The following is a 13,873-nucleotide window of genomic DNA, read 5'->3' on the forward strand; positions in this document are numbered from 1 at the left end:
TGAATCATCACATTTTATTATGGAAGGCATCTTTTAAAATTAAAAAAAACTCTCCTTTCTAGGGAAGTGAGTTAAGACAATAGCTTAATTTTTTTTGTCGTTAATAATCTCATATCTGAAATTATTATAAATTTCTTTAGCTTGAAATAGTGTTGAAATGAGACCCTTCTGTGTCATTCTCAGGGCTCTTACTGAAAAATATATGACAGATGAACAGTATATATTTCTATTTTTATATGCTTGGATATTAAAAGACAATTGCAATTATTATATCAGGCATGTACAATTTAAGTTCCAAAAACTAAAATGACATTTTGGAAACTCACTCAGGCTCTCCTTCTCCTATGCCTGTCCCATTTCAGTAATAAAAGCCAGGCTACAGAGTCTTTTGCAGGGACTTTTTAGCAGTGGGTTTCAACTGCACTTGAACAGCAGACAATAGTAATGTATCCTATTTTCTATAAGATGAAAGCAAGGTGCAGCAAATCAAAATATATGTCCCCAAGGTCATCTATCAAGGCAGGGGTAAAGATAAACTTTACGACTCCAGAGAAGTAGCACAATGAAACATTTCTTAAAAGTCACCACGTTGTCTTTTTCTGTGTAAGATTTAGTTGTGAAGGCATTCATAATAACAGTAGGTTGTGTCTAACATTTTTCTTTTTTTAGTAGTAGAATTTAACCATTGCTTAATCCTCTCTCTCTTTGTTCTTTACAAAGATATTGTTTAAACCGCAAGCGTAGCTTATGTACTGGGGCAAAATCTCTGTAGTTTTTAGATCATTTGGGATGGGATGGGATGTACTCTGTGTTCTGCTTGCTGTACATCATAGAAAATCCAGAGGACTTCACAGCAGGAATGAGTGTTTTAGGTTTGCACACATTTGTGAGAATGTTAATACTGCATTGTGGGAATAGTGCTGAGTTCCCTGTTATCATGCAAGCAATTGCTAACTGTAGACCTCTGACTTTGTAATTTGTTCTTTATGGACTAGCCTGCAGCCAATAAGCAAAATCAATAGTCTTTGCTGAAAAGTAAGCAAGTGCCAGTGTGTTATGTGACAGGTGAAGATACATGTGCTTACCAGGGGTCAGGGGGCCACATCAAATTTCTCTCTGACTTCTTTTCAAAAAGCTAAATCCATTTAGGGAGCATTTGTCATTGGAAAATGTTGCAGTGGGGAATTAGACAGGCTCCTGCTCTTCTTTTCTCATTTAACGATGTTTGTTTTCAACAGTCTGTTCAATAATGTCACTGAGAAGAAATTATGTGAGAAGAATAAAGTGCTTATAGTCTATTTATTTATTCATTCATTTCTGTAGAATAACACTAGCTGTTGCATTCTCATGTTTATTAATGCTATTGTGGCAGTCCAAATATTTGTTTGTTCTCCTTTTTCTTTGTAAAAAAAAAAGGTGGGACAGAGCAGTGTGGAACAGATTACTTCCTGCTTAAGCCTGAGGTGAAGGTTACACACCTCCCAGCAATGTTATATATAATATGTGTATATATATAATATGTTTTCATGTACTTGAGTACAGTATTTAAATACATGCTATAATTTTAGTACTGCAGAGTTTGGGAAGCCTTCTGTTTTCCAAGTGGAGTGAGCAGGATTGAGGCCACTCAGAAGTCTGCTGGAAAATACAGCAGCAGCAGCAGCTGAGATGGATGCTGCTGGCCTGTGATAAAACATGGTGGATTATGCTGGTGCAATTCCCTCTTTCACATTAAGTGCTGACATTGTTAAGTGTTCTGGGTTCTAGGGAAGTTGTTGTTCAAACCTGCCCTTCTGTCTCCACATATCAGCCTACAATGAAAGGCAGAAAGTGAAAGGGAGTTTTTCCTGAACTCCTCAAGTAGCTTAAATTCATAAGCTACCCAAGAAAAGAACTCTGTTATTTAGAAGTTCAAGTTATATTGGATTTCCCTGTTCAAGCACCCAACTTTTATTCTTTTGAAAACTTTAGATTCAGTCTAATAGCAAAAATGATAGAAAGCTTAATGCCATTGTTTGCTTCTTATTGAATGTAGTTGCTCCATTTAATAGCCTGGCCTGCTGCCATGGTACTATCACATACACATGTGCTCTCCCAGTCAGGAAGAACAAACAGTCACCACACCGGTTCAATCAGATTAAAGGTTCCCTGTATGAGAGCTGAATACCAAAAGCCAGATTGGTGTGTTAGATTTCTCTTGTGTCCTGTTTGATTTTTTTAGCATGCATAGTAAATGTCTCTTAACTTCCCTGCCCAGCTTTCTCTATGGCTGTTTGTTGGCTGTGACTGCAGAGATCATCACTGGAGCTGGGCACTAAATTTGGAGATGCTGAGGAACACTTGAAGCTTCCAGAAAGCTCTAGTTGAAGCCCTTCAGCCTGGGTTCTGCTGTACCTCATGGCACCTTTTAAACTCAGTTTGAGGGCTCACAGGCTGCTTTTGCCACCTTGTTGTACCTAATGAATGTCTAGGTTCAGAGGGCTCAATAAGACAAATTTTAAAGGTGACTCAGAGTCTCTCAACCACCAAATGTAAGAATTTAAGAAAACTTCTTTTCAGCATACTTAAACAAGACCAACGCCTTCTTAGCCACAAAATACTTAATTGACACATTTTGAGTAGAAAACCTCTGGCCTCTTCAAAGTTCTGTACCACTAAATTCGGTTACTGTAGGAACATCTCTTCCTACTCAATTGTAGTGTGTCAAGGTATAGTCCTCTTCTTGAAAAATATTCCCAGGCAGGTTCTTGAAGTTGTGGTAGACAGCTGAGGAAAATAAAGGGGCAGGTTGTGGATCTTGCAGCTGATATTCTTTTCTCAGGGACTGGGTCTGTCAGCAGACTACAGACAAATCAAGAACCTGCCTTTCCATCTAAGATGGTGTAAAAATAAACTTATAAGGGATTTTTGTAGTTTGAGACCTGGAAAGATAAACAAATAGCTACTCCAACCTTCCTTTCCTCATTTTCCCTTCAAAGGGTAGCACAGTTGCTTTTCTGCAGTGACAAGATGAGATAAAACTCAAGTGGCTTGAGAGATCCCCTGAGCTCCAAGCTGCAAAGGGTTGAGGTTAAACTTGAGGTTTGCCTGCTCAGCTCCTTTTTCCCTTTTTTTTTTATTGAGTCTTAAACCTTTCCCACGCTAAATAAACACCCTTTTATAGGCTTTTTTTCCTTACAAATAGCAAGTTTTGTAACTTTATGTGAAAAAGTCTACTTGCTGATTCACACTAAATGCTCCTACATTGCTACTACTCCCTCTGCCCCTGAGGACCACAGCTCACACTGGTGTTTGCCTGGGCCTGCTGGGTCTGCACCGGAGCTCCAGGTCTGGTCTGTTTTGGAATTCCTGTCCTGGATGTGGTTTTGATCACTTGGAATACACTTATTGATCCTATGGCATGAGGCACTGTAGCCCACCCCGTGGCCACAGGAGCTGGACGTACGCTGGCTGGCGGCTCCTGGAGTGGCCCAAGGGGACCACGAGTCCCGCCGCTCCCAGGTTCTTCGCAAGAACCCCGGGTAGTGGTGCCATCTGCGGCATGGGTGGCACAGGGGAGAGTGTGGCTACGAAGTTCTGAGGCGAAGGAAGGAGAGAGCAGACACTCATGTGGATGGTGCTTCATTGTTCCAGGCGGGACCAGTGATGGTGTCAGAGAAGGACCATCGGGAAGGGACTGATAAAGGCGATGGGCGTGATGGGAGGAGACGTGAGGGAACCAATGAACGAAGCCCAGGGGAGGAGCGAGGGACACACTGAGCCAATAAGGATTGCATAGGGGACGGAAAAGGCTCAGGAGACAAATCATATATTAAGTAAGGGATAACTGACATAGAAATTTCTCGAAATAAATGGGGGGGTGGTTACAATGATGGATAGGGAAACTGGGGAGCATCAGGAGGGAGGAGATAAACTTATAAGGACATAAAGGGAAGGACTAGGGGATCAGTCACCTTGATGAACAGGCCAGTGGCGGGAAAACAAGGGACAAACAACTCAGGGACAAACCATTGTGAGGGAGGATCATGCGAGGAACCAAGGATCAAACCATAATCTCAATTTAGAAAAAATAACCAGCTTTACAACAAAACCTGTATAAATATCTTAAAACACACAATGCTACAAGGCACATCATCCGAGTGCTACGCACCAACCCCACTGCTCTGCCTGCACGGCCGAACGAGTGTGACTGTGACATGATCAGGGGTGTACAGGCTCTCTGTAATTCAGTTAGCACAGGTACTGGCAAGAAGGACACAGGTCATTTGGGGGCCAGCAATTGCAGCTCCATGCCAGGTCCCCAGAGGGCTTGGCAGTTCATGTCTGTGCTGCCACAGCCTTGCAGCCGCTGTTTTGTTTTTTACCGCTTCGTTACCACGCCATTGCCTGGCTGCCAAGACAGAGCATCCAGTCCAGCTTAACCAGGAGTCTCTTCCTTTTAACTCTCCCAGAACCTATCATTTATTATCTTGTCTTTTTCTTGCTTTTATACTTGCAAGTATCTCATCAAAAGAAATTACCAGCAAAATTTCTCTGGTGCTTGTCGCTTCCTATTTCATCACTAGCACGCAATGTGTACCATTTACAATAACAACTCCTATCACTGGTGTGATGGCAGAGCTACGCATTTGGTGTGACACATGCAAAGAGAGAGCAGTGCAAGAGGCCAGCAGCTCGTGTTCTAATAGATAACAAAACTTTGGACATGCATCCTTCTTGGCAGTGGTCTCTAAATCTGTGATCTGTTGAGATTTTAATTTTGAGGGCTATCCAGATCATGTCACTTAAATTTATTTTCCTTCCTGCTCAGCACATCAGCTGCAAGATGTTCTTTTTTTGATCTCTTCATTCTGGACATGTTAAAATCAAACAAAATCATTCTGAGAGAAATACTTTATCACAATTTTATTATTCTTTCTTTCTCAATGTGTTGCTATGCTAAGTGTCATATTTTATCAAGGAGGGTGCATTATATATATTTGCAAGATCAGCTGCAGAAAATATATCTTACTGTTGACTTGGGCCTTTCTCTGGAAGGAAATCAAGTGAACCTGTCTAGAAATCAACACAAAGCATCTTCCATAGGGTTACCTATTGCATTATTCTATATTAGCCTGTCTGCTTTCCTTTAAGCCATTTTAAAGTGAAATGGATTCTTTCATCTTTACTAATGGGGCTACAAATACATAATATATCAATGTCATATTTTGCTTTATACTATTTCTTTCCTTTTCAAAATTGTAAGAATTTCCTACTTTATACTTGTGTTCTTGTAGTGCCTAGCATTGTGCTGCTGAGAAAGAAATATTGTTAATATCTATATAAAGCCTAGAGAAGAGCAGAGGCAAATTCTAAAACAGTTTACAGAACCTGATCTTGCCTTAATCATTCAGAAGTAGTTTCATGAAGAAACAGTGATTTGGAATATTTCTGTGATCTTTGCTTGTCCACTGTATAAAATGATTTTTGCTGACCTTAGTGGATTTCCAGAAAAGGTTCCCTGCAGAAGAGAAACAAGAATGAGATCCGCGATCAATAAAATTTCAAGAAACCATGTGTAATTGTTTCTTAACCATTTTCTAGAAGGTTTCTTTTCTGGCAATCATAAATTGGACAAATTTATTCAATTAATTTGTCTTTTTCAGTTTCTAATAGTGAGTAATATTCTAATTATTCATTATTTGAAATTCCTTCTAGGGCAAGTTCTTCAGCCCATACCTTTTTTCATATACATTACAACATTTTTAATCACCTCAATCTATTTTTGTCAAAGTAAAGCTTTTGTCTGCAGTTTTTTTACAGGTGGTTCATTACAAATTCTTAATATTCAACACTTCTTTGTAATGGAGGATGTAAAGCACAGGATGGTTAATACTGAATTGTTAACCATAAACATTCCTACTCATATAATCACTCCGACTGATTCTTAAGCCTGTGATGACTAGGTTTAGTAATTTTTATACACATACACTGGTAGAACTTGCTTTGCTTTAATATTGCTATGTCTCAGTTCTTTCTATCAGAAAGTGAAACATTTTGAAAAAGCAAGCTCTATATAATTAGAATGCAATTCAAGTGAATCAATTTCTGGCGAAAAAAAGCTCATTCACTATGTTTTCTTTCCATAAATAACTTTTCTTTAAAGACAATATGAGATTAGGCTGTCAATTGGATCAAAATTACTCAAAAATTGATTGAAATTTCTTGAGTAGATTTCCAGTGTGAAAAAGATTGAAACAATTGGTAGTTAAGAAGGTTCTGCTAATAAGAAGTGTTACGTCTGGACTGCTCTCTGGAGAAGTTCTGCTGCTCTCCACTGAGCAGTAATGTTCCCTTCATTTTGTATCTCTAAACAGGCTGGGAAAAAGGTATCAATGTTACCCAGCTGCGATGCAAATAAATATTCATAACAATGGCACATGCATAGCTAATTGAACAGTTTTTGTTAATATTACACTAGATATTCATGGACATGTGCCTTTTTCTATAATGAAAATACTGCCTAAGGCTAGCTTTGTTTTTCTTGTCAAGAACAATTTATGTGCTTTCATTTAAATGAATATAAACTTCTATTCTCATGACAAAATAATTCACCATTAATTTGGGCAAAGAATTTCTTTATTCCCTTTGTGGTGCATTTTATTAGACAAGAAAAACCTAAGTGTATCTCAGAAAATTTCTCTATGCATTCTGTCTAATTTCTGTAATAACTGGCATGAATATGTAGGGATTTCAGTGATTACTTGCTAAGTAAATATGGGATATAGGCATATATTTGATTTTAAATTAATCTGAAAAGAATTTTCTTGAAGTAAATTATTCCTTCACAAATGTTTTCATTGTTTTACACATACAATTTAGGAATATAAACATTAAAAACATTGCTCTTCGTTTTTCTTGATTTCCTTTTCTTATTTTGCTTCCTCCTCTATTATTTATAGCTGAGGTTCTGACAGACCTCTGAGGTATGTTTTGGAAGATGAGTGCAGCTAGAGTGAGGCAAAAGCAGACCTCACAAAAGTGGCTGGAAAACACAGCTGCTGAGAAAGGTCTGAGTATTTTTCCTCCCCTTCAGTGTGTAGCAAAGTCCATATCCCTCCTTTCATGGGACCCTTACTTTCTCATCTTATGAACTGTGTACACGATCATCTCATTTAAATTTCAATGATGTTACTTAAAGGAAACAAATGGTGCTACACAGTGCTACACTGATTTAACTAATTAATTAATTCTGCTCAGACGGCAAATTAAGGCTCCCGAGTAAATAGAATGTAACTATTTCTATTAGAGGAGTGAATCTTGGGCTCCTCTGCTGTCTGTGCCACCCAGGTTATTGGCTACATTATGACTCTTTCACCAAGTGCCTAAAGTGCAATTCTTGGCAATGAGCTTTTAATCAAGTGGGGATTCTCACTCTGGAGTTCAAGCACCTAAAGAGGGGAAAAGGGAAATGTGGAAAAAGCAGGCAAAGACTGACTGCTACTGAAGATGAATCTAAGGCAGTACAGGCAGGAAGTTCCTGACTTACTTTAAAATTACTTTTCAGCATTATAAATTAGTACTTTTTTAAAAGTACCACATATTTGGCTTTCAGGAGTGGTAAGTTTTACTGCCATAGTGGTTTCATAGGTAATTATAATGCATGGCAATATATATTCTCATAATGCAGACCTGCAGTGACTCCTTGGCATGCTCTCTTTTTGGATTTGGGAGCCTATTTCCAGCCAGGAGATATTAGTCAATGTTCCCATCACAGCCATCTCGCTGAGGGTGAGGGAGGTGACATTTCCTTTGCAATGTGTGGCCTTACCTCATGCTGGATTTCACATGGTGTCTCAGGGTAAACAAGCTGCCTTCATTCTTCTGCTCCTGACATCATTTAGACCAGTCAGACATTAATTAACCTGGAAAGCTGGAGAGGAAGAGATTTTCCCATTAGGAAGGGGCAATCTAATGTGATTGGTGTGGCCCATGGCTTGTGCTGCCTTTAAGTTCAGAGAAGCTATTTCAGGTTAAACATATGCTGCATCCTGACAACCTGCACAGTCTGCAAACATCTGAGTGCACAGAATACAAGCACAATACTGAGTTTAGGGGAAGAGAATCATGAGACCAAATGGGGTGTGTTTTGACACGCCAGATCTTTAGAAAAACTCTCCAATCTATGGACAAAAAGGACTTACTTATTTGTGGCCTGCTATTTTTCTTACAAAAAGAATACATTAAAGAAAACCAAACAAGCCACCCTGCATGGAAGGGTGTTTTCTCTGAACAAGACATTAAGCAAATCAGAAGTTGTTACCAAGTTAATTTAAGAAAAGGACATTTAAATTTGACTTAGTACTTGTCTCTTATTAGCGAGTTTTCAAACCATATGACCACAATTGTCTGAGAATGTTTTTTCCCATTTAAGAGCTATTGTAGATGGAAGGAGTGGAATTTTAAATAATTCTGCCAGACAATCGTGCACCCACAAAGGTCCATCTTGAAAAAAACAGAAAATCTTAAAACATTATAAGGTTTGGATTTCTTTCTTTTTGTTTCTTTTTCTTTTTTTCTATCTTTTAATTAAATGAGTGTAGCAGAACTTACCAACTAGCCCCAAAAAACAGAGACAATACTCTGAGTGCTGCTGCTTTGCAAAGGGAGCTGTGAGCTACAATGAATTGTGATTTTCATGTTTCCATTCCTTTCCTTTTCTCGTTCATACACTGCTCTGACAGCGTCTCTAATCCTGAGAATGACTTCTGACTTTCTCCCTTTTCTCTTGCTCCCCCATCCACCCAAAGCTTCCTGCCATATCCCGGTTTTCTACTTTTGGGGTTGTTTTTGTACAAAAAGACATTCTTTCCTGGTTTATAGGGTTATCCTTTTATAGGATAACCCTATATATATGATATGCAAGATATCATATATGATATATATAATATGCAAGACCAGAACCAGCGTGGGAATGGTGGATTATGCCAGGAGTTGTCCATAGCAGCACAAAGTACCACTGGCACCTCTGGCCAGCTCCAGTCTGGGGCAGCACAGGCAGGCAGCAAGCAGGACCCTTCTCCAGGCCAACATTTCCTCTCCAGAGGTTCCCCTGCTCAGCAGAAATCTGTGCAGGTGTGAATGGTGGTATAAAACAGTGCCACCTGGTGATTTTTCTATCACCAATGACACTTTCAGTGTTCTTGGCCCATTTCAGCTCCCTCCCTGCTGGTGGGAATTTACATTTAGGGGAAGGATTTCCACTGCTGCAGGAGACTCTTGGAAATACTGGCTCATTTGTTTTTCATACTTTGTAAACATTATCCCTCCTCCTACTCTTACCCAGTCTTGCTTTTTTGCATCATTTAACTTCCAGTCTGGCAAGTGGTATCAGTGTACTGGGCTGTATTTGATGGGTAGATAACAAACAAACTGAGAAAGGAGCTGATTCAGATTCTGCAAGGCCAGATCATGCCTTGGAGATCTCCAGGAAGAGAAAATGCTGTGTAAATAATGTTGGGTACTGCTAAGAATAAATAACTCTGTAAAATCTCTAATTGAATCAGATTTCATGGCATTGCTCTGCTTGTGCATGTTAAGAAGTAAACCTGTAAGTATTCCACAAGAATTACCACCTTTTCAGACCAAGAGGCAAATGTATATTTCTTCCAAATCAATGGCCATGTATTTAAATTCAAGTTGCTGGACCTGTCCAGATGGTGTAAAACAAGAAAGATTTTTTCCATATATAGTGCATAAAAACATGTTCATGTAATTTAGTGTAAAGCAAAGGGCTTATCATTAAATCCTTGTAAGACATTGCTACATCTCGTTTCTTGTCCAAACTGTTCCTGTGGATGCTGTTTAAATACTGCTTCAGAGAGAAACTGTAATTGGCAGGGAAGCCTTTTGCCATCAGCAAACAGAAATGTATTTTTGTGTAATGTATCAGGAAAATGTTTTGTGTACAGCAAATGCAGGAAAGTCTCATATAACTCATTGAAGAGGACTAAAAGCTGAATCACTGTGCACTGCTGCATCCTTTCCTAAAAAGAAGTGTTGTCATCAGTACTTAACCTTGCATACAGTTGAGAACTGAATTTGATTCTTCCTGTGTCACAGCCAAGCGTATTGCAAGAAACAGATCTGCAAAGAGATGATGTTCATTTCATTACAATGCACTTTGTAGTGAACTGATGCACTACAATGGATGACTTCAATTTTATTTGTTGTGTGAGTCCATGCAGTAAAAATAACCTGCAGAACCCCTGTCATCAGACATACAAAATTTGAAATAGAAACCCTATGAAGATGTATTCTTCTTGTGATTTCAATATTCATAGGTTTCATTAATATAGGAAAATTTTCATTAATATAAATTTTCCTGATAATTTGTTAACAGGAAAAGCAATATTGATGAGTATTGAGACCATGCCTGGAAAGACATATCTATTTTCCTCTGATGCTGGCCTCAGGAGTAGATTTAGATCACACCTCATGTTTTCACAATCTTTTTTTTCATCTGATAGATGGCAACAAGGAGGCCAGTTGCCTTCAGCAATGGGCCCAGAGATTTACTGATGGGAGTGTTCTTTTTGTTTCTGTTAATTTAGCAAAGTAAAAAAACATTGGACCATAGCATTCATATTTTCCTCTCTTCTGCAAGGCTGCAATTAGTTGGAGAAAGTGACAAAGAGAGACTATTGCTTTGTAAAACTCCTGATCGACCTATTTGGAGGTATTTCATGGAAATTTGTTTGTTCTTGGCCTTCACATGTCCTTAAGAAAAGAAAAATTTGTTTCTCTGCAACAATGACCTGAATGAGAGGATTAAGTGCACTCTCAGCAGGTTTATAACACCAAGCTGGATGGGAGTGTTGTTCTGCTGAAGGGCAGGAAGGCTCTGCAGAGGGATCTGGATCAATGGACCAAGGCCAATTTTATGAGGTTCAATGAGGTCAAGGGCCAGGTCCTGGCCTTGGGTCACACCAGCCCCTTGCAAAGCTTCAGGCTGGGGCAGAGTGGCTGGAATTGGCCCAGTGGAAAGGACCTGGGCATGCTGGTGGGCAGCTGGCTGAGCTGAATGGGCCAGGTGTGCCCAGGTGGCCAAGAAGGCCAACGGCACCCTGGCCTGTACCAGCAATAGGGTGGCCAAGAAGGCCAATGGCACCCTGGCCTGTACCAGCAATAGGGTGGCCAGAAGGACCAGGGCAGGGATTGTCCCCCTGTACTGGGCACTGGTGAGGCCACACCTCAAATCCTGTGTTTAGTTCTGGGCCCCTCACTGCAAGGAAGACACTGAGGAGCTGGAGAGAGTCCAGAGAAGGACAACAGAGCTGGGGAATGGTCTGGAGAGCCAGCCGTGTGAGGAGCTGCTGAGGGATCTGGAGTTGTTTGGTCTGGAGAAAAGGAGGCTCAGGGAGGATCTTATTGCTCTCTGCAGCTGCCTGAAAGGAGGGTGTTGTGAGAAAGGTCAGTCTCTTCTGCCAGGTAACAAGTGATGGGACAGGAGGGAATGGCCTCAGGTTGCATAAGAGAGGTTTAGATTGGATATAATAATTTCTTCACTGAAAGGGTAATTCAGCCATTGGAACAGGCTGCCCAGGGGAGTGGTGGGATCAGCATCCCTGAAGTGCTCAAAAAATGAGTTCATGTGGTGCCTGGGGATATGCTTTGATGGTGAACAGGGAGTTGCTGGGTTAATGGTTGGAGTCAGTGGTCTTTGTGGTCTTTTTCAACTGTAATGATTTTATGATCTTGGGAAAATAGTGAAAACTCAGTGTTTTGCTTGTTTATTTGATAACACTGCAAATGGAGTAACAGCTGAAGTCCAGTTCACCACCTCAGACTGCATTAAAAGTGCTACACCATCACACCATTTAATGATGTCTTTCATGGCCACAATAAGATATTTAAAATGAGAGACTTAAACTTCCACGTTTCTTAATTAAAGAGATTTTCTAAACTAGTTGTAACCTGCATTTGGCCTTATGATGCCTCCCAGAATAACAATGATCTCTCAGTTAATATGTAAGGGCTCACAACTGATTGTTGCTTCTCTTCTTCTGCATATTAAGTAGTGTTCATTAATTAATATTCAGCTTGCTTGCTTCTTGCACACAGGACATCATCTTTGCACTGGGTTCCCAGTAGACAAAAGAATAATTGTAGTTTAAATGAAAAGCTTTAGAGATCCATTTGAGTGGGGTGTTAAGATTACCAACATGAAAAAGAGTTCAGGGGCTAAAGAAATTTCAGATTTTTTAATATAGTAACAAAAATATGGCTCTAACTGCTTTGGTTTGGAAAGTCAATCTACCTGTTATCTATGTGAATGTTCTAAATATATTCTCTACACAGTATAGAAACTGCAAGCAAATGATTGAAATTTATACTATCAGGTAAATCTGTTCATCTTCATTCCCACAGTTTTGGGTTGTTTGTTTTTTTTTTTTTGTTTTTTTTTTCCCCCAGAAAACACTATATTTTTGGAAATGGTTTTGAAAAAGAGATCTTGTTTTATTTTCTGACTTATTTGATATGAACTTGTATATAAGACCTGATTTATCTGGTTTCCAGTTTGCACAGATGAGATCTAAGTTTCCAAGTCAAATCTGTTTCTTGTTGAGCTGAAGAATAAAATGCTATACACAATCACTTCTGTAGCTTTCAACTAATTGCTTAGCCAAGACTATCAGATGGCAAAAGCTGTTTAGTTTAACAACTCTGCAGAAATTCTGAAAAACAAAAGTACAGCAGCTCATCCCAGCCCTCTCCCCTCTGATAGTTAATATTGCATGCAAGCATGTCTTATTTTGGAAACATTGATTCTACAGTAATCTTCTTTATTTAATTAATATTATTAATTTCTACAGAAGTTACAATATTAACCTACTCCAATACTGAAAGCAAAAGTTATAAATAGATTTGATTTGTGTGTGTGTGTGTGAGAAACTAACCCATGAAACACAAGCTGCATTCAAGCGCCCTCAAACTAATGGAGAATTTACAACCACATTTATGCATTGTGGTCCGACCCCATTTGCAGTCATTTATAAAAGCAAATAAAAATACATACATTATGAAATTTGCCCCACTAGAAGCTTAGTTATATCTACAGTCACAAAGGAGATCTGTTTTGCAGCTGCACATTATTTTCCTTATTTTTAAAGTCCCATCTTTCATGGGACTGAGAACCTTTTTTGTTTTGTATCTGCTCACTTTTTTTTCTCTCTTATTTTTCCCCACTTTTTTTAAACAATAAGTCTCCCTTTGGGACATGTCACTTGAAGCTTGTGTTTGTCATGCTCCTAGTGCAGGGAAAAAACACACACTAAATTCAATCTTTAAATTAAGCTGTAACCAAGCTTGTATATTCATTAGAGGAGAAAAATTCTCTTCTGAGAAGTTCAAATTGTTTATTGATTTTCATTTCTGTGTTCAAGTGAAGCTTGAGTAAGTCTGTCTCACTGCAGTCCCTCTGGGGCTACGCTGCCAACAAGTGCATCACATTTCAACCCAAGTGAGCAGTTAGCAACAAAAATCTGAGAATTCCTTTAAAACTATATTAATAAACAGTTGGAGGGTGATATTTCCAGTTCAATATAGCTGATGCTTTTGCAAAAGGAATAACAGACTTGAATTGCAGGCTGTAAATTACAATCTTCTTGAAATGCCTTAAACTTAAAAATCAGGTGAGTGGCAAGTGCAATTAATGCTGTGCTGTCTGGGGGAGTGGGAAGAGGGGGAAAATGAGAGGAGGGTCCAGCTCTGCTGCATTTTTCTTGAAATCATGTGGTGTCAAACTGACATAATTTTGTCCACTGTAATCACCTTGTTAATGTCTCAGCAAGGAGAAAAATACAAGTAATTACCAACACTTGATATCTCTCTT

Source organism: Zonotrichia albicollis, chromosome 3, assembly GCF_047830755.1.
Source record: "Zonotrichia albicollis isolate bZonAlb1 chromosome 3, bZonAlb1.hap1, whole genome shotgun sequence".
NCBI lineage: Eukaryota > Metazoa > Chordata > Aves > Passeriformes > Passerellidae > Zonotrichia > Zonotrichia albicollis.